The sequence below is a fragment of the Anabas testudineus genome, chromosome 24 (assembly GCF_900324465.2).
Source record: "Anabas testudineus chromosome 24, fAnaTes1.2, whole genome shotgun sequence".
Classification (NCBI taxonomy): Eukaryota; Metazoa; Chordata; class Actinopteri; order Anabantiformes; family Anabantidae; genus Anabas; species Anabas testudineus.
This window is the reverse complement of record NC_046632.1, coordinates 4,543,517-4,568,802: the sequence shown is the minus strand read 5'-3', so window position 1 is coordinate 4,568,802 and position 25,286 is coordinate 4,543,517. Positions and strand designations below refer to the sequence as shown.

Sequence of the window (25,286 nt, the reverse complement as noted above, 5' to 3'; positions counted from 1 at the left end):
TTTTGGCAATAAAAGCTGTAAGGGTGTTCTGAGGACTTTACGAATCCTTCATTTACACCATATTTGGTGAACGTTTGCTGCTGCACAGGCTTTCCTTACGCATGGCGTTGGGTAACTGCACATCCAAAGAAAGAGCAATGCTGCTCGGAGTTTTTTCAAAAACAGCCGCGGTGTTTAGAAGAAAAAAGTAAAAGGACCCGTGAGAGAGCAACTTACAACAGATCAACAGAGAAGGAACAGAAGAGGAGAAAAATAGACAGATGCCAGGAAGGAGCAGGTCTTAGGGTCACGCGAAAGATGGGCCTGATCCCACCTCCAATCCCTGCAGCTTTTCTTTTGTTTGAAGTCACATCTGGGCTAAATTTCCCCTCCTGACTTGTGCAAAGAGGAAGTCTTCTGGGTGGGTGGACGGGGGCCCAGGGCCGCTCCTGCCTCCCAGGCTAAACTGCACAAATACTGCAGATTCATGAGTCACTAAACCGGGGAGTGAACAATAGCCAGACCCTGATTCAGTGCTCATCATGGTGGATCCATGACGACTGGGAATACAACGCAGGACTACCAGTCATTCAGACACATGTGAGCAAAGGCTGTAGGTAGATGGGATTAATGTTTCCTGCCAGACTCTCTAAAAACTTTAAGCGGGGGTGCAACAACAGTCGTCATAGCACCTCACAAAGGTCATGCTACTCTTACTGTAAGTATCGCAGAGAGGTTTTATATTACACCCCAGGAGTCACGAAACTATTCCAAGAGGTCTTGACCCATTGCTTAAGAAATAATATGATGAAAAATGACCACAACATAACAGCTGGATTGGTCTGATTTACCTCTAAGTGTTTCTTGTTTGTTTGTTTGTTTTGTATGTGATTAATTATGCAGTTTTACATCTTCTGGCTGTACTTTCAAAATCAAAGAAGATAATCTGTCTCTCTGTGTGCATTCGAAAAACTGTTTAAGAGAAATTAAATTAAAGCTTTAGTGGCGACTTTGAGCCCTTTTTTCATTTGTAGGAGATTTTTTTTTCATACGTTGCAGAGCTGCATAATTAAAATACACAGGTGAAGGCTTTACATAAAGCAGAGAAGTGAAAAACAACTATTAATACAATGCTAGGACCGATTAGATAACACGTCACATAAAAGACAGTCTCTCATATGCGATTACTGAAGAAGTGTGTTCAAACCCTCGCACAGCGCCGTCTGGCCAGCGACCACCTTGATTTGATCAAGACCTCACAGCTGTGGACAGCTGTTTAAAGGCTCTGCCTGTGCGTGAACGACAATCTGTGTTTATCTTCGGCTTTCCCCTCCAACTAATTAAGTAAGCCCTGAAACACCAAAACACCACGGCCCCCTGAACCTTTTTCTTCTCTGACAGCTTGTCCCTGCAGCTGATTTATTATTGCACCATTTCAAATTAGTGCTGGGTGGAGAATGTCTCACAACAATTTCCACTCACATGACCTCAGACACTTATTAATTACTACATTTTAATTAGAGATAATAGTATGTGAAGTTTCATATAGTACGATATTATGGTAAACTTTTCTTAATTAGTTAACAGTGAATACAATTAAAAGAAAAAAATGATATAATTGTTATTTTTTTCAGTATTGTTATTTTTTTGATTTAATTTAACAAGTTAGATTGTTCAACACACACACACACACACACTCCAGGGATGAGGCATGGAGGTTGTTCTTCATTTACACTCTCCTTCTGTGTCTCCACTTTTAGATTAAACTTGGCCAATCTTTATTCCTCATGGAAAGTTTTAATTGCCTGGGAAGCAAAGAGACATGCAGCATGCAGTGCGTTTGAAAGCATACATTGTAGTGGGTGTTTGAATGGGCTGTATTATCTCTTTCAGCCCTCCCCTTGTCTTTTCAAAGCGAACAATCCCCCTGTTGCATGAGGCAGGAATTCGGATAAATCCAGATTACATCAGAAGCCAGGTGAAACAGCTCGCAAAACACACAGCTAAAAATATAATTATGCTGTCAGACACTAAGCGACAGCGTTTAATCCTTTGCCATCTCGATGCCGTCGCTTGTCTTTTCCGATCAAGTGGTAATTTAATATTCTTATCCTGTGTCTTGAATTTCTTTCCTCTGGTTAATTCATCAACTATTTTTTTTTTTATATTATTTCTTCTCGTTACAATCAGAGTATTAGCTTTGGCAAGCTGTGCTGTAACTTAATGCTATATGGTATTAAAGTCTGACATGTGCTCATTTGATCTTATTTTGGAATATTGCTCACAAGTTGAAATAACACTCCTCACAACAACATGCCCGGGAGGTACGCAGATGCAAATGAGGCATCTGGATTTTTTTATTTTTTTGTTAATTTCCATCGCTTGTTGACAGTATTAGTACTTTATCTTTTGTTTACAAGATCCTCCAGTGCTGCTCACCATGTCGTGAAAGACATAAATGAGATTTCGCTAAATAGCATTTTTGCCCCATATGGTTTTGCTGAGGCAGTAGCCCCTTTAAAACAATCTGTGGTTCCATCTGGTCACTGTGGTTTTTGCCCCTCACTAGCTCAACCCCCCCCCCCCCCCCCCCCCCCCCCATCCTTTTTTTTTTTTTTGCTTTCACTTACTGCCGCAGCGTGCCGCCCCAGTTTGAGAGCAGTCCCACAAAACATCCTGAGAGTGCCTCCAGGTTGACGCCTACACGAGAGTTACTGCTCCTCTCAGGGTGCTTCAGGGACTCCTGATGTAGCAGAGCGCCTCGTTCGGCCTTTATTGGCCTCATCTTTACACCCCATGAAAAAGGAGAACAAAGGTGCTCAGAGGAAGAGAGTGAAAGGGGACGAGCAGAGGAAAGCGGAAGGGATGAGTTTGGTGTAGGCAATAATGTAAGGCGTATTGATTCTTGGAGGGCGGATCTGCTTTCATTGCTCATCCCTCACCGAGCAGTGGATTGCTCTTCCTCTCTCACTCAGGTGGCATTGGGCCCAACCCTGGCGCCTGCCACCCTGCTCACATTAATTGAAGCATGCTGTTGTAATTGAATCACATATGGCTACTATCGTCCAACTTCCCCACTCTCCAGTGCACACTAGCATCACCTACCCTTGTTTGTTTTCTATTTTGGGAACTTGAATTTTAAGGAAGTACTGCGCAACACATAAAAGAGAGGGGAAGAAAGTGTAAAGGTAGACAAGATAAGGTGCTCATTGGTTTGAGTTCACTGTAAAATTCATGACTTTCCCTTTTGGTTTTACATTTGTCTCTTTCCACAGTCCACTTTTTGCTCTTAACGCGGCACAAAGCAGATTAATTGTACTGTCGCACTAAAGGTAAGAATAAGCCAGTGCACCTGTCCCTGATGCCACCGAGAATTAAGATGAATGGGTCATAGCTTTGGTCTTTATCAGTTATTTATAAGGGCCACTGCCCAGAATAACAGCACTAAAAGAAGGGGGCAAAGTGAACAGTCGCTAGAGGCAGTTTTGGCACTAATCCCCTCAAAGAAGCAATATTACAGAGTGATGAATGTTGACCTACGTGACACTTAAAACTGTGTCCTGACATGCAGCATGATCGGGTTGTCGTGTCAGCACAGCATGGCTGTCATATCAGCATATCATGCATAGTAAATAAAACAGTGAGAGAAATCAGCCAGGAAAAAATGCTTAGTGAGCTTGGAGTTATTTAATAACAACTACCAACAAACTACCTAAAATAATGGATAATTTAACCAATATTTATTCTTGTGCAAATATAAAAAAAGAAAAACAACAAGCTAGCAACAAAATAGCATATTAACTATCATCATAATTAGCAATAAAAGTTAATTTAATATTTTATTTAAATGGTTTTGGTCCTATTTGGACATTTTGGATTGATGGATTGATGATGGCATTGGAGAAAATGTTGGCATTCAAGAGCTACAATTCAATATGACGTGAACATGAATATGTGTAGTAAGATCTATGTAAATCCAGACAGTAGTTTTAAGGCATTTTACCCCATGCCACACACATAACATAGCAAATGACCTAATTTTGGCACTAAAGGAAAAAGGGGCACAGGAGGAAAAGTTTGAAAAACTTAACAACTAGGGACTGTGAATGAGCCAATCCATCCAGTAGTTATTGAGACACTTCAACATCTCAATCGAATTTGAAAGTTAAACTTGTCATTACATTTAAAAACACCACCATTGACTTTGTTGAAGGACGCCACATTAAACAGTTTTCAACATCCTGACTGGAAAAGCTATTTAATAGTACTGTAAATGGTATATAATGGTGTGTAATAACAGTGGATTGGACGTTGTACCACTTGTGAAATGATTTTGTTCCTGTGAAATGAGAGCTCAGCAACAAAGGGGGCATTTATATGAGCTAATATTCAGTAGTGGCTTAAGATGTCTGATAGCTAACGAGAACACAGCCTTTCACAAAGCCACAGTGCCCTATTGGTCCCCTCTTATCATGCAACTCATCAGGGTGTATTCACTTACTTGGCAGAGCCCCTGATTGCATGGTTGAAATCCAAGTGGTAGATCTATGAGGTTTAATATGAATATTATGTGGTTTGCCCATGGGGACAATTTCATTGACTTACCTCCTTCGTTGTCTGAACACTTTTGGATTTGTCACTTCGCATTAACTTTAAGAGGTAAAGCTTTTAAACAATCGTTATAATGGAAAGCATGCTTTGGTGGTGACACCGCTACGATCTGTATCAAAGCCATCTGGAAAATAAAAGTCCCTGCTTGTCTTTAAAAGCGCGTTTGTGCTCTTTAAAATCCCCGCTTCTTGAATTTCCACATTACGTCTCATGTTGAGGGGGCAAGTCAGTAAATCAGTTCATGCGAAATGTTCTATGTGATTACACTTTAAATGAGGACGTTGACTTGAACTAAACCCCCTGTCTGTCACTGTGGCTGCGTTCATCGCCAAATGCCCTCACATTTCCTGATCTATGTACAGAACAGATGTTAACAATATGGCGAGTTCTCATTTGCAGAGGGTCTTGTTGCACACGTTTGAACGTGAACGTATTTATACTAAGTACAATCTTGATACACATAACTCTTAAACTAAATGCTATGTTTCCTCCCAGCGTGCGCTGCCCACATGCATTTATCACACCAAGCCACTTGTTTAACCCACCGTTGTGATTAACTGCGTGGTTCTGCACACGTTTACTTTGATAGTCGCCGCTGCCCGTGATTGAGGCGTGCAGACTGACTCAGAAACCCTTCGAAATGGTCAAAGAAATGAGATGAGAGGCCGGATCGGTGGGGTTCGTGTGTGCTTATTGTGCACACTGAACCTCTTTGTTCTCTCACTGACCTTCATCCAGACACTTTTATTTGACAACGAGGTGAGCATTGGAGCTGATGCCCCTATGCCGCCGCCAGGCATGGTGATTATGACTGTCATAAAACAGCTTTGGCTCTATTTCCCTTGTGTATAAGAAGAGGAAAATAACAATAGCTGATACGTGTGCAAGAAAAAAAAAAGGAAGAAGACCAAAGGAATGGCAAAAATTTCCCCTTCTGTTATTTAAAACTAGCTAGCAGGTATTTCTCATGACTATCTTCTTTCCCCTGGGTGTTGAGTATCTTTGGGGAAGAGTCTCGAAATGCCTTAGAAAGGTAGTCGGAATGTGGACGCTGCACATGGAAGCATTTTAGGCGACTGCAGAGCAGGCGCCCGCTAGAGACATGTAAGATGAAACATTGCTCAACGTCTCTTCAATGTATCTCCTGGAAGGAGAGTGTTAACACATGTTCCATTCCCGGGCTATCTAGGCCAGGGTATTTGTGTGTGTGTCCCAGGTTGCAGAATAGTAACTGCCATGTCATAGCGGGGGTTGTGTAGAAATACGCCCCTGGGACTTCAGTGCTGGCTCAGGTCCAGCTCTACTGATACGTTAACAAGAAGAACTTGTTCTTATCAATGGGCTGCTTTATTCCTGATGTACACACACACTCGCGCAGACACACAGTGCAGCATCAACAGACCCGCATACTGGAGACAGACAGAAATGCAAACATCAAAGATTCCAATAAACTCCCAGACAGACACACATCTACACACAATCGACTGACGGACAAACACACGTAAATGTAAACACACTCATTGACTAAAAGGTTCACTGACAGGCAGACAAGCAAATAAACTGGACTCAGAGGCCAACAGAGGCTCTGTCTCTCTCTCTCACACACACACACACTGCTCTGCTTGTTATTATGAATCTTTCAATCAGGAGGAATTGTGCAATAAAGGGACAGGAGAGAGACGGGGAACATGCTGGAGAGTCTATTTGTGTAGACACCCCCCACTATGCCAGGTGTGGTGGGGGTCTTGGTAGGCTGGTATACTCTGCCCTCCTCATCACTATCTCATGAGCTATGTTTCATAGATAGTAGACACCAAACGTTTAGTGTCATATTTGATCATAGTTGTGTTGAGGTGTGTTGTGCATATGTGTTTTCTCTACGTCCATCCCATTGATGCAATCCCACAAAGAGGTTTTCCCTTAAACCTATTGTATATTCATTGGTTTTTAGACATACAGGATCAGTGTAAGGAGATGTAAACACAATATTACCACCCGTTGAAACTGTTACTGTATATGGTAAAAGCTACATCCAGCAGACTTCAGACATTTATCTAGAGTTGTGTTTCTGGCTACCAAACCGAGGTCCAATCCAATTTCCACTCTCCTTTTAGCGCTTTAATCTCCACCAACTGTTGAGGGAAATATCTGCCTCTTTAGGTGCCAAACTCTCCACTTTGTTCACCAGCTAGTAGCTAACCTCGTCTGTCTGCTGTTTGGTGCCGGGCAGGTAGTATAGACAAAGATTTCAGAGTTTTTTTTTTTGCCACTGTCGACAGCTGCTGCTGCTGCTGCTGCTGCTGCTACTGGGAACGATGTTAATGAGAGGAGCGAAGGGGGAACTGGAACAGAAAAGTTTCAGGCCAGAGAAACAAAATAAGGAGCTAAATAATAGAAAAGTGCTATGCAAAACCGATGAGGAGCTGCAGAGTCAGGGGACACTTGTCTGGTTAGTCACTGTGAGTGAGACCCTTCACATTACATGTGGTGAAAAATACCGAATGGTGCAGTTTTAACATCATGCTGCTGCTCAGGGTCGGTGCTGTTTAAGCCAAATGTAGAAGGATCTGATTTACAACATATACATACATAGATTTATTGAGCTATTTTAGGTAGATATAGAGAGGTGTGTAGATGCAGCTGTACCTGTGATAAAGTGAATGGGAGAGGTAAACACAGGAGCGAGGGAAATAGGCTGACAAAACATAAAGCCTGAGATCACTGATGGTAATGGGTGATAGGAGTAATAGGGGTGAAAGCAGGAGGAGAGGACAGATCTGTCACTTCCTTGGCTGCTGCTCACACAGACTGTGGTGTACAGCAGAGCAAACGCGGTGCAGTGGCCAGCCCTCCCCTCCCCTCCTCTCCCCTGCCCTGATCATCTCTCAACATGGCCATAGGTATCTCTTTCTCTCTCTGTCTCTCTCTTCTCGAACTGTTTTTTTCCTCTTATACACGGTCTTCTTCACTTCTTCGCTATTAAACCCCTTCGGTCATGCATACTGTACGCAGCATGCATGAAATACAGCACAGCTCTCACTCTCTGGTAGCACCAAGGCCAAATGCTGCATTACTCACCCCATGTGTCACAGCACTAAACAAAGAGTACATGTCTGTGTGAAGGCGAGGTAATGCACACTCTTAGCACTGAATCTGGAATTTGGAATGTAACAGGCAGCGAACCAATGTCTTGTTTAGTCCTCTAGGTCGGCAGTCCTGTAAGGACATGATGTAAAAACTGTGAGTTATTGTCAATATAATGTATAGAATAGTAACTTGGGTGACTGAAGGGAAGTTGTCTATAAACTTCAAGGTTGGTGACATAACTCCCAGTTCACTTCTTTGAAGTGTCCAAAGACCCTGAACTTCAAACTCTTGGTGCTTCAACAGATCTGTCCTCAAGCAATTCCCCAAGGAGATTATTTAGATACTTATTATTAAGTATATCTTATTATTAAGTTCATGTTCAGGTCACATTTGCTTCAGTTCTGATGTCTGATATTAAGTTAAATTAAGTTGCTGGATAGTGTAATGGTAAGATTGCTGCCCTCCATGTGGGAGCTTGGGGTTTGTATCCCAGCTGTGGCACCTTGGGCAAGACCTCCTTACGCTTACCCTGCTTTGGCCTTGTAAGTCACTTTGGATAAAAGTGTCTGCTAAATGTAATGTATTTGAATTCATTCTGCAGGTGGAGCCCATTAAGTCCTGCCCTTTCAAATTACATTTAAATTCTAAGCTAACAGTATGGATATTAGAGTTGCGTCCAGGGAGCTACTACATAAGGCAAACAAAGAAACCCATAAAACCGATGCGAGGATGCAGGGTTAAGTGTATTTCCAATTCAAGGCTCACTCTTTTAAAGCCTGTAGCACTTTTATAGGCAAAAACTCCCCGAACCTTATTCTGCTTCGGAACAGCTATGGATCTTTGTAGCCGAGTCAATAAGTATGAACATATAGCCTCCCACCAACACACACACACACACACACACCCACACACACACCTTGCTCAGCTCCCACGGCTCCCCTCCTTTGTGCGCGATCCAATTTCAGCCCAAACGGAGGTGATCCTTCCTCGGGGCTCGTTCAGATGGAGGCCACTGCACCGTTTACACAGTGGAGTGAGAATGAGGGATTTCTAATGACTCTGCACTCCGAGACTTCCAGTGGTGCCCAAGGCCTCTCGCCAAGGACCAAGGAACTCGACACAACTACTCATCAACCAATCACATAATTCTAGAGTACAGACAGAGCGTGGGAGGCCTCTGAGTTCAGGAAGCCCGGTCATGCCGAGTGTTAGCAGATGGAGTCCATGCTGATTTGAGTCTTTTTTTTTTTTCTTTCACACTCAACTCATCTCTCTGAATAAAAGAACATGTCAGTGGGCTGAAGTGTAGCCTAATACATTTTCCAATTTAATAAGACCGATCATGTTTATTACTGTTTATGTTTTGAACTAAAACCTACTGTATAGTGATAAGAGAGAGCGCAAAAAAATACTATGTCAATGTAGTTCACTCGCGTTAATGCAAATGCATTCCACGAAAAAACAAGTAGCAAAATATTAATTATCTCCTTTAACTGACTAATTAGTGATGAAGCTGTTCTGCAGCTAACCTCCAAGCTTTTTACCTGTCTGAAATATTTTTTAGGAGCAACAAAGAAGGTAGGTGGTTTAATTCTGACTGGTTCACTGCTGTAACTGTGACTCAGTGACTCTTTAAACAAGACTGATTTTTGTATCCATAATTATTCTTTTTACAATACTGCATAACCATTTCCTCCTCGATTCATTTTGTTCTCTTTCCCACCATCACAGACCTGTCTGTTGTTTGTTTTGGTCTCCTGCTGAAAGTTACGCTCGGTTTCTAATGATGTGCTGTGGTTTTGTATTGACAGCACAAATGGAAAATCCTGGTGAAAATCTTTTAAAGCATTTTTTTTTTTTTGTAGTAACATTTGTATTTAGTCCGGACTTTGAAGTTAATCCTGTGTTTTTGCAATGTAATCCTCTGGAGATCACTTGTCAATCAATCAGATGTGTCCAGTACTCTGATGAATTGCCGTTCTTTCTGAGTTTATTTTCATATTAGCTGCCTATTCAATCATAGTTATCATTCCTCCTGCTGACTTGAGTGATTGAATATAATTAGAGTATTTACTGGTTTACTTTTATTTCATAGGTTTTGCTATTTTATAATGTATATTTGAGCTGTACAATATCCATATTTTTAGTAAGAATTATTCCAATATATAACTTTCCTTTCTTTTATTTATAGTTTTCATCATGATTTCATTCTTGTTTTGGTGATTACACTCCAACTCAACTCGTTTTTCATGTTCAGCTCAGCAGACGATTCGAACCCTGTCAAGTCTTCACCTTTTAGCAAGGAAACCTTCAGCTTTTCCAAGTGACACAACTGTTCCAGCATATTCCAGTGTTTATGCCGGCGTTCGAGTCCAATTTATCACTTACACTTTCAGCTTTTTTTCCCACTCTTTAAATTTATTCAGCACTTACACTTCATTTGATACTCGAACTGAAACTTCAAGTCAACTTCTCTCAGCACTTTATTATGAACTGTCATTTTGAACTGTCATTTCAACTAAAACTAAATCTTTTTCAGCTGTTTCAAATGTTTCGATTGCAACATTCACACGTTTTTTCTCCGAAACATGCTGTAGGCCTTTTCTTGGTTTTACTGAAATTGTTTCTTTTACTTTACCATTGTCCGCCCTGTATAAACTATCATTAGGACTGTGCTGGGAGAAGTATTCAGAGCTTTCACATAAGTAAAAGTACTAATACAACCCAGTAGTAGTGAAGTGTGAGAAAATGTACTTGTAATAATTGTACTCAATAATAGTAATAATATAATAATAATAATAATAATAATAATAATAATAATAATAATAATAATAATAATAATAATAGTCCTCAGATCAGAAGAATGTCCCATTTTACATGATGAACCTTGAGATAATATTGTTACGTATGCACTATGGTGTAAGAGTTTTCATGGTGATGTGAATTTGGAGCTAATTTTAACTACAGGACTACAGCTAATGATCATTTTGATCATGGATTCATCTTCATCAAAAGCATCAATTCCTATTATTTGAGAAGCTGGAGCTATTAGTTTTTGCATGAAAAAGACTCTCACAATAGTTCATGACTACAACTTTTTATGAGTCAAATAGTAAATTAATAAGGAAAGTTTAAGCTCTTCAGTTGTTTAATTCGCTAAAATCAAAATTTGTAAAACATTAATAGCAATAAAGCTTCAGTCAAAAGCACAATCACAGACTGCTCCTTTAGCATTTAATAAATGCTACAAGCCTTGCGCAGTAATGCCACTGTGGACAACATCATGTCTGATGGTGTCGGTAAAACTGGAGTGAGATTAGCAAAAACAGGTCAGTTTCATTATTCATTTGATTTGACCTGCGTCATTTCTGAGAGCGATTACTCCTCCAGCCTTATTACTGTTGCCGCTGGCAAGGTGGGTGTAAAGTGGCTCCGCAAGGCCGTGAATATCATCCTTGTATCCCTGAATGGGTGCGAGGTATCAGGATGCAGGGGGGAAAAAAGAAGAGCACTTGACCCCTATTGTGTTTGTGCTCATATTTTCCTGTAGCAGTAACGCGACGGAGCTAAACTCCATTTCCTTTCCCATATCTGCGTGGCAGAGACAAAACACAGAAACTCACACGTAAAAAGAATGTCATTGCAACACGGGTTCATCACCTCCATTAAGAATGCTGCAGCTCATCCTTTCAGGAAGGGAGTCGATACACTCACACACACACTCACACACACTCCCACACAGCTACATTTCTGAGACGCGCATGTCTCAGCAACGCTCTTCCATTGACAGAGTGGCTCCTTTGACATTTAAACCAAAGCAAAACAAATTCCACTCATGACTGCGTTTCTAATACACTCACAGAAATGTGTAAAACAATAGCTGCAGCAATCAGGGTGTAAAAAGTCCTCTGATGCTAAATGCAGAGAGGATGCAGGCAGCAACAATGGCTGGTTATATTTGTGCTTGTAAACAAGGCTATTTTGCTGCAAATAATGATGTGGCTTTACACAGTTTGCTAGCTAATTTAAAAGTGGACTGTTCTGAAGTATGACCCAGTCGTGAATGCTTTTATTCCTCATCCGAGCTCTGAGGTCTCACTAAAACCGCTGTTACTTTTACACGTCTGGGTCCATTTATGCGAACAGTCCCTGTAGTCATCATTTCTCCCCTCTGTTAGCAATACGGCTCCCTGTTTCTCCTCCTCTCTCCTCGATGTCCTCCCCACCCGTCCGATCCCCGAGTCTTTCCTCGGCACCATATGGGAGACAGATATGCAGCGTGTTTCGGGATGGAAAATTGATTATAAATAGATGATGTGAGGGCTCCACGGCAGTGATGGCGGAGAGAGTGCTATGTCTCGCAGCCCGTCGCCACAAACTATCAGCTGCACTGGTGCTGTGCTTTGATGCTGCCCAACGCGTATTCCTACACTTTAACATTGGTAAATATATATGCCTCCAGAGAGCTCACTTGGGGGTCAACTAATGGGACCACTGCCGTCTCCCCTCTTTGCTTAGAAAAAGCGGAAATTTATATATTTTTTTTTCCTCTGTCTGTTTCCTGAGGACTTGGTTAAAATAACTACATCTTTCACAAATGCACATGGAGTTCTGGCCATGCAAAAAAAAAAAAACCCCAAGACAAGCAGTGTAAGTAACCAGCCTGCACATCTAGAGCCAACACAAACTGACTCACACCTTGGAATCTTTCAATTTGCCCATAATAAATTGCAGTAGGAAGCAATTGCGTCGCTGATGTGCTGAGGGGGACGAAATTGAAACCCGTGCAGGGACAGTAGCACGCTCTCAAAGAGAACAGCGCCATATAGTATTGCCTTTGAATAGTTGAAGAAATGGAAACAATGTACGATTGGGGGACCTCTCTCTCTCTCTCTCATGCATTCTCAGGGCCACAGAAAATGTTTGTTAGGCTGGGCACGTGCACCAGCAGACATACCCCGACGTTAACGTGTGGAGTTGTTACCTCAGCTTGCATATTTTCTCCCACAAAAAAAGAAATAAAAATACAATTGACAACAGCCACAGCATCGAGTCTGGCAATTATGGAAGCAACAAAACAGCTTTCACAGAGAAATATGGATGTGAAAGTGCAGCATAAAGCAGCCAAAAAAAAGTCCTTACATGTCTAAATCTATGTTTACACGTATCCCTCAGCTACAGTAAGTGATGTGGGTCAGTCGACGTAGTAATGCAGCCCTAATGCTCTAACCTTTCCTCTTTTTCTGCTGCATTAGTGCCCAGCTGAGTGGCGGTCAGCTCTGTTTGCTCTAACTGCAGGTGGAATCGGTGACATGCATTAGTTCCCCTCTGCCCCGACAATGAAGGGGCAAATGTGAGCTCCCCGGAGGGTTGGGGGCCCAGACGTAACTGGATAAAGGCTGTCGGAGGGCCTCGTCTGAGCCACAAGTGGAAAGGCAGGCTGAATCTAATAAGAGTCCAACCCGCAGCGATGTAGACTGTATGAAAACAACAGCTCTGAATACGGACTGCTTTTTGCAGGTAATTTGGTCTCGGCTGGGCCGAAACTCGTGTTATTCTGTTACATTCCCTCACACTCCATGTTCTGCGCTCCATCCGGCACCAGTTCACTGCTTTTACAAGAGAAAAACAGGCCTCACAAATTGCATTATCTTACAGTCGTGAATAGCCTGACAGCTGATTTGAAATGAATAATATTGTAAGTGACATCTTGTTTTTCTGAGACAAATCTTATTTTTTTGCTTTCATTTCTTTTATGTATTTATCTTTTTGCTTTCTCGCAAGATAATAAACATCTCTGGTGGAAAGCACCAATAAAGAAATAAAAAGAGGGAGTGAGATGGATGAGATTGGCAGAACCTTGTTTGCTCGCGGAGCGTGTGGGTATCAGATAACGCTGCGCGTGTTTTATTGGGTGACAGACAAATAAAGAATAGCAGCACAACATATGGGGATTCAGACACGGGTCTAAAAGCCTCTATTCATCCCTGAGTCATGTTTCAGCAGGGCTTCAGTGTCAGGTTGGACCCTGATCTCCTCCAGATGCCCTCATAGGAAAACAAGATCCCCGCCTGCACCACCACAGAGCAACCAAACCTTGATAACGTAATTGATTTGCTTTTCTGTTTTGTTGCTTCGACTGTGTTCGTGTTTACTCGTGTATCATATTTCTGCTTGGTTCCTTCTGTCCTAACTTTATAGTCTTGATCAAAACAATATCTCCTTCCAATCATCAGCTCTCCTTGTGCACCCGCCTGTTCCTGTTAGAAGAGAAGAACAAGGGCAATATATGCATAACCCTCCGCTGACATGCCGCCTCGTTTGATGTGGGATTCTCAAGCAGATGCCCCGTCTCTCCAGCGTTATTGGGGATATTAAAGTGCTGCATTGCACTGTCTCTCTGACTCCTTAATACAAACACGCACACACACACACCATCATTTGCAAAAGCCAATTCCATTTCCTGTTTTAGAGGCTAGCTTCACAGCTTTCTTCTGTTATTCAAAGAAATAAATAAATAAAAACGGAGTCTAGGAGCTTTTTAGTAGATGGAGGGCTGCTGGTGCAGTCAGGGTGCAAATAATGGTCTTTTGCCATTTTCTAGTAATCTACTGATAATGTTTTTGCTAAATCATATAATCTGAAAGACGTGATATTTTCAGATCGCCCGTTTTCTGCCCTGAAAAATAGAACTAAGATTACAGGCGTGTAAAATAGAAATAGTAAAATAGAATATATAAACAGCAGTTGGTCGCATTTGAGAAGTCGAAGTCTGTGAATTTTATTTTATGTAGCTAAGCCAGAGAACTGCTAACTAGGTAAGCTGGAGTTGTGTTTGTTAAAACATCAACCTAATCCTTTGTTCAATAACTGAACCCCTAATTAGAATATCTTTTACACATAATTATATGCGTAAAAGCTTCTTGTCTCAGTTTAGATTTGAAAAGTTCACTTTCACTTAGTCCTTCCCACTGTTATCAGATCTTGTGAGAGCAACAATCCCAAAATAAGCATCTTAGATATCCAATCTTTTAATCAACTCTCTTTCTCCCGCTCGTTATACTATAGTTTTTATTCTGAATTTCACCCACTTATTTAGTGGCATTGTTAAACAACTACTCCTAAAAGTCTCCCGAGTGTTATAATACATCCATGGAACTAACTGGAAGCTTCATGGTGGATGGGCGATCAACGGTGCGATTCTGCTTTGTTTTGATTTGAATGGGAAAATGCATGGGTAGAGAGAACAGATCCAACAATAGGATAAACTAGGAGGTTCTGCTTCAATTCAAGCCCAAAAATCTGCAATCTGTGACTACAGGTATTTCTAAGGGACTGGCAACTGTGGACCTGCACAAGTTGTGATAACATAGGCAAGACCTTGAATGTGTGTGGTGAAACTCATGGACCCTAAATGAATGGGAACCAGCATACCTTTCTACTATTTCCTTACATATCCTGTCTTTTTTATTATAATTTGTCTAGAATGGACCTGGCAGTATACACTTTGAGCAACAAATCAATTAAAAGAGCCACCTCTTATTTCAGCAGTAGAGTGTTTCATTGCATTACAACATTAAACCTGTAAAATCTATATTGCACAAGCCGGCTACAGACAGATCAAAAAACCGCCTGACACATCCTCAACACTGTGATACGTTTCAAAAGCTTCCAGTGTTAGAGAGAGAAAACGTGGCTGTCCTTGTAAAACAAAGCTGTAAGTACACATAAATTAAATTTACAAGGCAATTGCATCTCTGGAGTTGAATCAAACTGAAAAACAGTGAGGAGTAGGAGGAGGCGGCAGACAAAAAAAAAAAAAAAAAAAGATAAGCAGGCCTTGAATTATCTAGGCCAGTCAAACTGAGGTGCGTTCAGGGACGGATGGTGTGGCTCTTGCTCCGGGCCAGGTCTGGGAGAAGGTCGTGTGAAAGTGGAATGTGGCTGAGCTGGATGTTTGCCAGAGGCTGTATTCAGTCAAGAAAGCTTATTTTTCTTAAAACAAAGTGAAAACTGTACACCACCTGGGAGAGATTATTCCTCCTTGTTTCAATGCATTCCACTTTATTTGAATAATTGGGGGGTTTTACATGTGACAATATCTTGCCACCAGGCAGAGATCTCATATGTATAAAAATATATATATATTTGTTTTTTGACATAATGAGAGACTGGGCTTTCGCACAATACATTATTGGACAAACAATTACCCAGCAATTACTATGAAGCTTTTGAGATGGAGGGGAATGTATCACTCAGCAGGCAGCTGACAACGTGAGCTAACTCAGCAAGCGATATGCAAAATAGGAAAATAATGGTGTAGAGTGCCAGAAGAGAAGAACGTCCACTCAACACGGGGACGTACGATAAACAAGCAGGAAAAGGAAACACATAGATGGGAAACAAAAACAATCTAGGTAGACAGGCGAAAGGATTATAGGAGTGCTGTCAAAGCCTGGGTGTCAGCTGAGTCTGTGTGACTTAAAGCAGGAAGCCGGTATGAACTAGGTTGGGAAGCCTCAGTCGGAATAGACATGTTCAGAACAGTGTTATTGAGAATGAATCATGGATCAGCTGGTATTAAAGAGTACATATAAAGCAAAATGATTAAATTTGTTCCCATATGAAAGGATTATTTCATATCATGATATTATGTTGTGGGTTTTATTATGGGTGAGACGATGTAATAAAGAAAAACTTTTAAGGTGAGCAATAACAAGAGGTCCGGGGAGTTGCATAATGGCTCTGTGGTGTGAAATTTGGAAAGTTGCTCGTGTATTGTGTTGACTGGAGTGTTGATCCAACCCGCATCTCTGAGTCATAAGTTTGGGTATTGCTACAACAAAACTCGGGGATGATGTCACAGCGTCTGAAGGTTGAGAGGAGAGTGAAGCAAAGCTTGAAGACAGCTACACAGAGGAAAAAGAAAAAACCCAGAGAATCTGGGTAATGACAGACGTTTGGTTTTGTTCAGACTGGCAGCCTTAATCTGATTTTTGCCATATCCACAATGCAATCAGATTGCTTTTATCTAGTGTGGATGGGAAGAAACCCAGAGTACTGTAGGTGGTTGGAAATCTGATTCCAATCAAATTTTAAATGACTTAGCCATAGCCACTTAAATCAAATTGAAAAATGCCCTTTACGTCACTCGCAAAGCATAACACAGACCGCACGATGGTGACATCACATCTGGCCGTGACCACACAGCACAGAAACCCAGACGGTGGTGAAACAGTACCTTGTTGTATCAGTGCAACAATGTTAAAATAGCATAAATACGACAGCTATGTCTAAATTAAAATGCCAGAGGGGTAGAAGAGAGAGATTTGTCTAGATATTTGTCTATGAACAGACAAATCTGATGTTTCAACTTTTCCTACAAGTACATCTTTTCATTTTAGTTCCTATTTCTGGGCCTTATCAACTTGAACACTCAACAACTGTTCAAAGTTATTACCCCAACCCTAACTATCTTTGTCTTAATCTTCTGGTAAGATCAACAATATTAACAATCAGCCACTTCCTGAATCCTCTGTTGTCGTTTGCAACCAGATGCTTTTGCCAAATTGGATTAATTTTGATCTAGCGTAAAAAGAAACTGCTACAAAAACGTGAGGTTGGGATCTTAATCAGAAAAGTTACTATATCTGTCAAATGTCCATCTGAGATCCGATGGAACTAGAAAGGAGCATGAAATGAAACTAACACCGAGAGCTCCAAATGCAGCATCTCTTGTAAATGACGATTTCAGTGCTTCAAGTCAGCTTTGAGCAACAAAGTGCGTCTTTTATGAGGTGTGAACATAAAATGTAAGATAAAGGGAGGACGTGATGGTGGGGGTGGGGGGGGTTGTGCTCTTAAGACCGAAATGCGTCATCGGCCCGAAGCCTGCTAAAAGTTCAGTGTGGTTAAAGCAGAAAGTCAGGGAGTGGGCCTCTGTGTTGTGTGCTGTAACGCCTGCTGGCAGCTGCTTTAGCTGGCGTTTGCAGATGCTTTTTTGGCTGCTTTCAGAAGGCTCCAAACCAAACAAGAACGGCCCTGCTTACAGGCCGTAAAACTTGTGTTGGCTTTCCCGATCGTACCCAGCGCTTTACATGACTAAATAGGAGAAAGGTGTTTCCATTTTCCTGACAACATCATAGAGTATATTCAAATTTTATAATGCACGAGCTACTTAAAACATAAAAAGTCATTCCAAAAATGATGCTGTAACTGATTCCACATTTTTCTCAGAATGCATTTTGATATATTATGTTTGTGGAAATATCCAAGCTTCAAATCTCTAGGTGTGTGTTTCCCATGGCAGCTGTTCAGTGACATTTGAGGAACGGTATTGCTACAGTAGGGCACGCACTGTCAACCATGGTGCACAACTGACTACATAGTCTACACTGAAACATGTTGAAGGACCCATTTTGCTGTGGAACCTAGAAAGCTGTGCCCAACTCAAGAAAGTAGAAGCTTGTTAGCCAGGCCTCCTAGTGTTAGAAGTCCTTCCTTCCTACCAGCACTGCTTGTTTTTATTCACACATCTACTGAGTCATTAGCAGCGTCTGTGCAAGTGGAGTCCAACTCAAGTCACCACACAACGTTATTTTGACGTAGGGGCCACGCTCGATATTGGAACCTGGTGCGCACGCTGGCCAACAAATCTTTGTGAAGCTTCACGAAGCAACCAAATTGGATCAGTTCTGTCCAATTACACTTAGAAAAGTTGTGTGACCGTTCACGCAGCCAACAGGAAGTGAGTGGAAGTGAGTCGGCCAGTCGAAGTCTCAAAAGTGGATGCGCTAAATCAGCTCAGCTAAAGGAGGACTGACTCAGTGGGAGCTGAAGAAGCCCACAGAGGCCCACTTGTAGCTGCACTGTACATTGTATCCACCTCTCTACATCCATGGTAACATATTTGAACATAAACATGACCCAGATTGTATTTTAGGCTTCCTGACTACTGTTTAGCTGCTTTTTCAGGCTCCTGTTTTCTACTGCTTACCCTGCGATGGAGCACATTTCAATTCCATCCTAATTGCTTGCCAGCATAATAATTAAATTGGTTATTTACAGTGTGGCAGGTCCTGGGTCTGCTCCATACAGAGAGGAGCACACAAGCCGGATTTAAATGGCTGTTCTGAATGTTTACGCGGTTTCTGCATCATAAGTCCTTTGATTTACAGGGCTTTTCAGAACATTGCAGCAATCAAAGATGTTTCCATTTATATAAATCTGTAAAGAACAGGTCACATTAAGTAAATGTTGACCAATGCATCCTCTCTCTCTCTTTCCTTCTCTCTCTCTCTCTCTCTATATATATATATATTGTACATACATTTACTGTGGCACTGCTTGAAAAGATTTTGCCTTTTCAACGGCAGTTTGTCTCTCTGATTGACACATCCTACATATACATGGGTGGTCATGACTGGAGGATTATGAGTGTTTGGCGAAAAGCACTATAGGAGAAATGGATATTATATAGGTGGCACTAAATTGCAGTGTTTGACTTCGAAGCACAGGTGAGACACTTAGAGCAGGTTGTTTTTTTATGGTATTCTAATGACACGTCTAAGCCATTTGAATAGACCTTGAATGCCGAGGTATTATCTTCAGAAAATATACATTTGCAATATGCATTCTTTGCGAATTATTGAGTTATGTGTTTATTTAAAAGTCAGCACTAATTCGATCCATACTGCCAGAATGTAAATTGACTTTTGGATGTGTATACACAGAGTCGTTTTTTTATAGACACTTAACTCCAATTAACCTTCATTCTCCGACTTACCTATAATCACATTATCCTCTGGTATTTGGCTCTATTTTTCTTTCATCCAAGAGAGGCCGTGTCCTCCTGCTACATGCCCAGAGAACAGCGAGGCAGCACAAGAACAAGCTTCTCCTTGTGCTGGATCTCCCATTTGGCCAGAGAACCAGTCTATGGTCTGCTCGCCCTCTCTCCTCCTCCCTCCCCCTCCTTACTCTTTCTCAATGCTCTCCTCACGCTCTCTTTTTAGCCCTCTTCCCTCTGCTCCCTCACTGCATATCTGAGCTGTGGCCTCGGGCCATGTCCAGTGCCAGACAACGTCTGATTCATGCCTTCAGTTGGCTGCTGTGGTCAGCTGACTCCATAGTAATCCTTGTTGAGAATTAATTCAGTACCCTTTCAGGATGCCAATGACTTTTATTGTACTGTGAGTGCGCTTAAAGGAGATTGGGATTTAAAAGGACAGTTTAATAACTAAATAAGTAAAGACAGAAATTCTACCAGAAAACAACAAAAAACAGACGCAGCACTTTTTTTTAAATTCTAATTCATTGTTTTCATAAAAGTTGAAAATATAGAGACATGATGTAAGTCAGTATTATGTCAGACGATTTCAGCTGTCACAACTAAGTGACTTAAAATGGACAGAGGTTTTAATGTGCTGCACAAAAGCACATTCCAGCTGTCAAATATGCTCATTTATGTGCTTCCATATAAACTAGTTTTACCTGTCTGTCCCCTAAAGCAATCAGAGGTGAAAAAGCTCACTTTCAGCACTCAAAAGCTACGTGATGAGCTGTCACATTCACTGACACATTAGTGACACATTTTCAGAACTGACGCATGAATGATGATGCGTGGAAATGTCATCTCAGTTTCTCAGTTAGTGTCATCATTTAGATTTTAACTCCACTGCATTTATTTGAGAACTACAGAGAGTTGTATACATGTTACTTTTCATAGCCTATTCATTTTTTTCTAGTTTGGTAACTGGGTAAATTTGACCTTTTTTAAATTTTTATTTAAATAGCAGGAAAAATATCCTTAATAGTTTTTAACTAGAACAAAATTAACTAGAACTCAAGTTGAGTACTTGATAATACTTTTCACTTGTAATGTAGTGATTTACTGGTTACAATTACCTGAATGCACAGTACACACCTCCTACCACATAAAAGCAAATCTGCTAGTTACCTAGAATGATGCTGTTTAGCATAAGAGAAGGCAAAGCAGTAAAGTTTAAATAGTCCGCTAACACAGAATATGTAGTAAAGGTAATGGCTAAATAGTTGAAACGAATTATGCATTTAAAAGTAATAAAGTACATAAAATGATTAGATAATTGCTGAATATTTATCTAAAGGTAGTTGAAACTGAAAGTATCAAATAAACTACAAGATTAAAAGACAGTAGTTAGTTCATTAAATGTTGGATGGATGAATTGATCGATGAGAAGTGAACAAACTTGAAGGAATTTAGCTTGAAATTCACTGAAAGTGTAATGAAAAAAGGAGCTCTGTAACAATATCAACTTTTACACTGTGTTACCAAACATCCACTTTAATATAAACTGAAATACATAAAAAAATGTGACCGCTGATGAGTGAGGTGATGGAAGGTGACCTCAATCTATTCAATAATTGCATCTTTTGCAGCTACTGTAGCTATGTGGGGGGAGGAAAAAATACCCCTGGTGCTGCTGTAAAATACAGAATAACTGATTTTATTACGATAAGTCAGTGTTAGAGGTTACACGTGGATGCTGGTGAGGTATACGCTGTTATTGTAGCTAATGTTTACTCATTAATCACATGTACTGACAGTCATGGTGTGGATTTTGGCGTGCTGGCGGCCTGTTAAGCAAAACCTCTTAATAAAGCAAATGTGTAAATTGAGTGCATTCGGGGCAGCTTTCACTGGCTAAAAAAATATTAAAAAAGCTTTTGATCATAGAGATACCATTATATCCCAAGAAGCGTGGCGTGTTTACCTGTTAGGAGAGATGGAGCACTTCACACCCATTTAAATAATGAGACTGTAGCAATAGATGTTAGAGATAATTGTTAGTGTTCTTGTAAGTTAAAGCTGGAAACGCTCACAATTATTTTAAATGGCTTTCTGCTAGAATAGTGAGAGCAGGTGGCAGATTTGAGAATGTAAACTGGCCCTTACGCTACATTTTTTTTAAAACAACTTCAGAGAGAGAGAGGATGTAAATGCACCCTTATTATGCTTTGCAAGAGAAAATGTGTACTCAACCTTTTTATTTAGTGTCTCCTGTAGGGCACCCATTAAAATCATCAACCCTGTTTAAAACTGTGCTTCAGACGGGTTTGTCAACCCGGAGGTCGACAAGACAAGTGCACAGGGGTCAGGGGGAGACCGGTGAACAACAGCCAGTGAACTAGAAAGAAACACGGCAGCCATGAATAATGCATGGATGGAAGGTTTATCTAATGGCACTCTTAAAAGTTTTAAAAGTTCATTTTTGCTTTAAGCTGGAGAAGCCGGTGGCTAAAAGCACCTTTCTCTAACTTACTCTGACTCCGACTCCAAACCTCGCTTGAGAGAGACACTAATTGGTTTAATTATGTTTGCAGTGATTAAGCATCTTAATGGTGCTCATCACAATTTGAGACTTGAACCACAAAGATTCTGAGATGTGATACAAGGGTAACAATATTTCTCCAGTAGAGGTCATTTCTTTGTCTCTTTTTTAATACTTTAAACAGAGCCCCACAAGTATAGACTGTCAGACACTGGCAGACGATTTAAAGAGGGACACTTACCATCTTTGGACACTTGGTGGTCACGGCAGGGTCAGACAAGAACGGAGACACAGACAGAGCGGAGGGTGCGACCTCACAGCCTTACACTCACATCGCAGTCCGGCTCCCAGACGCTAGGACTGGGCCGACGGGGCTCGTTAACTTGAAAGAGAGGATCGCAGCAGTGTGTCAAGAGGAAACTGCAGGCACCAGTCAGTCAGGCCACGGAGAGCCGGCAAGAGGAGGAAAACAAGACAGACAAAAGAAGAGAGAATCCAAAGACGCCAACAGTTTCTTCTTCCTCTTTCCCCCTCGTTTTCTCTGGTGTAACTTAACCCCTGAGGAGCCCCGGCAAGCAGACACACAGAACCAGTTCCAGACCTGTCCTGCACCAACGACTGCCTCTCCCCTTTCTCTTCTCTCTCTGTTTCTCTTCTCCCTCTTTCTCTTTCTTTCTTTTTTTTTTTTTTTGGTATCATTTAACTCTTGATTCCGTGGCCCGGCGATGAGCTCACCGCAGGCTCAGGTTTCAGCGCCTTTACTGGAATGTGAGGGCAGCAGCGCAGAGAGGCAGAGGTGCTGGGGAGGTCAAAGGCTACCGGAGTTGTGCGGAGAAACAGAGAGGAGAGCGGTGTCTGTCATCTGGGGGAGTTCCAGTGGGGGAATATCTGAGGGGAATGGAGTGGCGAGAACAAAACAGGAGTTACAGGGGTCACAGGTTACGGATGTTGCGGGGCCAGGCATCATTTGACAGCTCTGGAGGCTATGGACTTGAGGACACTGAGTACATTTACACGCTCAGATACACACACACACACACAGGGACAACGTTTCCTAAGTGCCAGATTTATTGCTCACTTGAGTAGGACGTGTTCCTCGGGGAGCTAAAAGCTTTGTGGAGCTGCTGTTTTCACATTTTTAGTCTTCGCAGTCTTTGTTCAGACATATGAAAAACATTACTAAGGAAGGGCGACCACAGTCACAGGAGTAAAATACTTTAGCTTGTGTCCATTTAGTACGATGGATACTTTACAATAGCGAAACAGCAACTAAATGCTCATGTTGCAGTAGAACAAAATGCAACGAAAGACAAAATAAAGGCGAGAATGTATCAAGGACGAGAGTAAGTGAAGCTTGTTCGTGAGTAATATGGCTGTTTGCAAGGAAAGTTTCACAATGATACTTGAGCTGGGAAGGGGCAAAGTAGGGTATGGCTACAAATGCAAAAGTGAGACTCCCTCAGTGTAGGAGTTTTATTTGAGCTGCTTATTTCATTGTTTTTGCAAAATGTTTTTTTCCCAAATACCACTGAACAAAATAACAGTTGGGGCGAATCAGCCCACCGTTTAAAGGGTTTAGAGCCAACGTAACACCGTAAACTTTAAGAAGGGAGGGTTTATCGCGTGGCTTTTATGTTACAGTGTATTCATTTTAGTTAGGTGGATTTAAAAAAATTGGCAGCTGAATGTGAGTTGTGAAGGTGTCAGACAAGTGTTAAGCACACTAACAGTCTTAATTAGGAATGCACGTCCTTCCAATAGAAACTACTGACCATGTGTCTCGTGGACTATCTGGAGTAACAGGGGCACCGGGTCTGGAAGGTGTCGCTGCTGTGTTTTATTTTTTTTTTAATTTTCTCCATTGTACAGTGCAAGAGTGGAGGCAGAAACCACAACCACACGACTGATACATGTGCAGTATTTTTCGCAGCATGATTGAATTATTAACATTTGTTTTCCGACTGTATTCCTCAGATTTCCTTCCCTCATACTGTAATCTCAATCCATAACGGAAAGTACCACAGCGTGGTCCTTTGTTCTTCGAACTTAACTACCGCTGACACTTGTTTTGTGGTGCATTTTTATTCACTTCCATAAAACGATGCAGAATGATTGCAGGTACGCTCTATCCTAATTATATAGTGTCTGTGCCACCTGTGGCGTGGCAGCAGAGGAGTGAGGAGGGGTACTAATTCCCTAACCTGACAGCATTGGCTAATTACAACAAGAGAACAAAGTGATGCATTTTGAAGTTGTCAGCGTCAAACTGACTTTCCCTCGGCGGCGTTGCAAAAAATAACCGTGGCTGATTGAAGCGTTGGGGCATTTATTTGTTTATTGTTTTGCCAGCAGGACTTTCTCTCTTCTGCAGCCCCGGCTAGCTTTGAACAGCAGCTCTGTCGGGCCGGCCCCTGGGAATGTGTGGTCTTTATTAAGGAAAGGAAGTGTGCGAATGAGCACTGCAGGGCCAACATCTCAGGAATCCTGATCCTTTTTCCCCTTGTGGCACTTTTAACAAGCGGGGCTGGCTAATCACCTACACTGATAGCAGGGTTCTTTTTGAGGCCCCAGTTCTTGGAAGAAAGGGGTTTGGGGGCGGCGGCGGCGGCGGTGGTATTGTGCAGCAATCCCACCCCCCCTCTCTGTTCCCCTCCTGGTTCGTGTAGCATGCTGGGGAGTAGGTTTGCATACTGCCTGTGCAGATGAGTGTCGGAGCGGGCACACCCTCTGTGGCCGGTTCCCATGGGAACAGCAGTGATAGCAGACAGCTTGTTTTTTGTGTTTTTTGGCAATGTTGCCTCTGCTGGAATACTGACAGCCACCAGGGAGGTCTGATATGCAAAAACACTGCCAGGTAGGCCGTATGTGAAAAGAATGTTTTCCCTTTGACTTTCGCCTCTATGTTTTCACTCTGCACAGAGTTATTTAGTTGTATAGCTTCAGCAGACTTAAGCGTTTTTTTTCACCAGTACACAATGTTGATTTGCTGAAGTTTGTGTTTCAGAACACTCTTCTTGCCACGAGCTGACAGGCTGAGAGTCCACAATCCTCAGGTGGTTCTTGAGATCAGTTTTAGTCAAATGACTCCAGGTTAGTGTTACACTTCTCCGCACGGCTGGCCGACACACACTTGGCTTTGATTTTCACCTTTGTGTGTCTCTGAGGGAATTCCACACTACATAAACAGGAAAATAGGTTTTCTTTTTTTTTTTTTTTTTTTTCTCTCTCCCATAAAATTTCAAATGATAACATCGCTCCACGGGCAAGCTGACTTCATTAGCATACTTGTAACTGTAA

General features: G+C 41.7%; 1 protein-coding gene across 1 annotated transcript in view; it reads right to left on the bottom strand.

The window, feature by feature from the left end:
• flrt2 (fibronectin leucine rich transmembrane protein 2) overlaps positions 1 to 22,625 on the bottom strand; it is a 36,559-nt gene extending 13,934 nt beyond the window's left edge. Inside the window, exon 1 of the mRNA XM_026341362.1 lies at positions 22,231 to 22,625. The gene's annotated coding sequence lies outside the window, so the exon portion shown is untranslated. The remainder of the gene's footprint in view (positions 1 to 22,230) is intronic.
• Between the last annotated feature and the right edge of the window lie 2,661 nt (positions 22,626 to 25,286).